General features: G+C 40.2%; 1 long non-coding RNA gene across 1 annotated transcript; it reads left to right on the top strand.

The window, feature by feature from the left end:
- Positions 1-39: 39 nt before the first annotated feature.
- Positions 40-2143, top strand: LOC109364123. The gene is made up of 3 exons (XR_002110148.2): positions 40-255; positions 416-519; positions 1020-2143. It is a non-coding gene; the product is annotated as an uncharacterized LOC109364123 (long non-coding RNA).
- The last annotated feature ends 1328 nt before the right edge of the window (positions 2144-3471 follow it).

Genomic DNA, 3471 nt, shown 5'->3' with positions numbered 1-3471 from the left:
AGTCCACCACCCTGTCCACCCATCTATCCCCCACTTTTCACACCTCATTACAAGTATGTTATGGGAGATAGTGTCAAAAGCCTTGCTGAAGTCTACGAGAACAATATCCACCCTCCCTTCATCCAGTCAGCCAGCGATGACATCGTAGAAGGCCATAAGGGTGGTCATGTGTCACTCCTGGCAAACTTCTTTTCTTCCGCTTACTTGGTGATGACATCTGCAATAAGCTGTTCCATAATCTTCCGAGAACTGGAGGTGAGGCTGACTGGCCTGCAGTTTCCTGGGTCTTCCTTTTGTCCTTTTTGAAGACTGGAGTGACAATGGCTTCCCTTCAGTCTTCAGATACCTCTACCATTCCCCATGACATTTTATTCTTTCTTTTTTCATCTCAATGTCATCTGAATGGATTTACAAGATGCAGATTTGAGGAAACGGACCCGCAAGGAAATGCATAAGGAGAGCCATCAAGAGTCAGTTTCTCAAAGTATATCTTCAGTGAGAATCAGTCAGTGCAAAAAAGTATGCACACTTCATTATTGATTCCATACTCTTCATACATCTAAAAAATGCTTGATTCTCCTTATCCATGCTTGTTCCTCACATGGCTTCAGCCATCGCTTAATTCCGGCTTGCTCTTTGTCACTTTGCCATTATCATGCCTTAGTTCTGGTGAATTGAGTGCAGAACATCCCAGGACACTTCCTTCACAGGTGTATGTGAGTGGGTAAAGAGGAACACTGCACTGGGGAAGGAGCATAAGGAAGGCATGTGACAGCACAAGGCAATCATGACATAGACCTATGTAACCAGATAAGGAAAGCAGAAGAGTCTGTATATGAGGGGGGGTTGCCAAACCATACTAAAGCCAATTGTTATTTTGTCAAAGTAATAAGATTTGCTCTCATTCTCTCGTTAAATGAAAATACAAACATCAGTATCTTGCTTAATACATAATCTCTATGGTTCTCAAAATCAGTCAAAATAATTAGTTCTAAGTGTCTGTAATTTTTTTCACACAGACTTATTATCTGCTTATGCACACCTGTACTTCTGGCTTAGAAGAGACACAGATCAAGAAAGTAAGTGCTCTCTGCTCTATTGAAGACTTTTCACAGGGAAATCAGCTGAAGGCATAAGCACAAAAATCTACACTTTTCTATTGTTTACACCAAATACAAGCCAGTTAGGACTTCCTTCTTTACACAGATGGTACATTCATGAAATAAGATCAACCACAGTACTTATCTAAAGCTGAGTGTATTTTCATTGTTATTCTGACTGAGTGATTAATGTTTTGCTCCCCAGCTGTTTTCAGTCCTATTAAGGCACAGTTCTCCAAACTGCTAGTACACAAAGCCTGTATATTTAACCAAATACTTAAAGCACATGCCAAACTTGGACAGACATGTTTGTATCTTCCATATTGGCATTTCAGTTCTGCAGTTTGGAGATGTGAAAGAAGCTTCCTCCCCATGTGCCCATGCCTGCACAACATCTAGAAGTCAATCCTGGTGTTTCAAAGTCTTCAAAGATCTTGTTGCAATTGAGACACTGACACACTGGTTTGCAAGCATTATCAAGAAGGACTTGATATTTACAAATTTACCAGCTATTCACTTTTTCTTATACAACGAGTCTTTAACTTTTCTGTAGAGTCTTACAGAAAGTTTAAAACAAAGCATAAAAGATGCCTTCAATGTTACATGTCTCCTCTTGTAAGAGGAGAAACAGCAGCATGACAAAACAAATAAACCAAAAAAACAAACCAGTCTGAGGCACCAAACTTCAGAAATAATTGGTGTGCATGGAGTACCTCTAGCTACAGAAGTCCCACAACCTGTTAGTAGGAACCCAGACTGTGCATTAGCTGAAACCTGTCTGACCCTGGGTGAGCAGTGCAAGGTTAAGGGCAGAGCAAGTCAGTGATGGGCATAGCCTGAACTTCACAAGTGCTATTGATTTTATTGATGGAGTCACTGAACTGCTGTTGTACATTAAGTAGGGAGGAACAAGTGAAAATTGCATTAATTCAAATTGTTAAATCAATATTTAACAGCATATTTAGTGGCTGTTGACCTTAAACGTACCTTCGGTAAAGCAAAGATAAATCAGAAAAGCCAGAGTTACAGGCAATCCAGGTATCAGAATCAGAATTGAAGATATATCTTAAGGATCTATTAAATATAAACATTTTTTGTTGCTATTTGTTTTTTGTTTCAAGAAAAAGGGTCCTGCTACTTCATTGTATTAAACAAGAAGCAAGGATAAACTGTTTTCTTTTAACATCATGCAGGTTGTTTAGAATGTTCGTTCAGATAATCCTTGATACATACTAGGAAGAAAAGGAAAAAAGATCTAATATTCCACCATAACATGGCTTTTCTGATCTGAGAGCAGAGATATTTTTAATCATACTTCAGAAGAGAAGTAATGGTAAGATACAATCAAATGGAAATGAGAGATAGGATGCTGGCTTGTCTGAGTGGATGTAACCATTGCACACTGGTGGTGTTCATTTCTCAGGGAGGTCAGTTGCATACTAAGTACAACTCGGTTGGAGCCACTGGAATTTTTTGCATGGGAAGAGGAAAATGTAAGCTTTAATGAGTTCTTCTTGTCAGCATAACACTCCAAAAATCGAGCACTACAAAAAATACTAACCACTATTTGACACTCCCGACAACAGCAGCCCAGAATGTACCAAAGCTACTGCTGACCTCGCTCCTCAGGTATCATCTATGCAGACAGAATACTGGTCCATAGTGCACAACAAATGATTCAAAAAACATGGCTTCATTAAAAGAATGATAGCACTGCACAACTACATCCAATAGGACAGAAATATCTTGATTCATTCAATTGAATTAATAAGCTATATTAAACCACATCTCTTTCAATCAGCAAGGCCACTAAGTTACTAGTCAGGAAAGCTTCCAGCTCCCTGCCTTTGCACAAACATCTTTCATTGCCAAGAAGGTATGTCAGACATAATTTTTTTCCATTTAATTACTCCTCTTCAGCAGAATGATAATAAGATTAAAATAAAAAGAGTGAGGTTTCATCTCAATTTTAAGCTAAGAACAAACATTTCATACTGCTGTGATTTAACTCGACAGATAGCTAAGCACCTCACAGTCATTCGCTCACTCCAACCCCCTGCCACACGCAGGGCCACCAACCTCCACATTTAATACTACACCAGGCTGCCCAGGGCCCCATCCAACCTGGCCTTGAACACCTCCAGGGATGGACAGGGCATCCACAGCCTCTCTGAGCAGCTGCTCCAGCACCTCACCACTGTCATAGTAAAGAACTTCCCCCTGACATCCAACTTAATCTTCCCTCCCTCAACTTAAAACCATTTTGCCTTGTCCTGATGTTATCTACCCTTTCAAAGAACTGATTCTCCTCCTGTTTGTAGGCTCCCTTTAGGTGCTGAAAGGCTGCAATGAGGTCACCCCGCAGCCTTCT

The sequence above is a fragment of the Meleagris gallopavo genome, chromosome Z (assembly GCF_000146605.3).
Source record: "Meleagris gallopavo isolate NT-WF06-2002-E0010 breed Aviagen turkey brand Nicholas breeding stock chromosome Z, Turkey_5.1, whole genome shotgun sequence".
Taxonomy (NCBI): Eukaryota; Metazoa; Chordata; class Aves; order Galliformes; family Phasianidae; genus Meleagris; species Meleagris gallopavo.
Note: the sequence above shows the minus strand (reverse complement) of the source record. Positions and strands in the feature narration are given on the sequence as shown.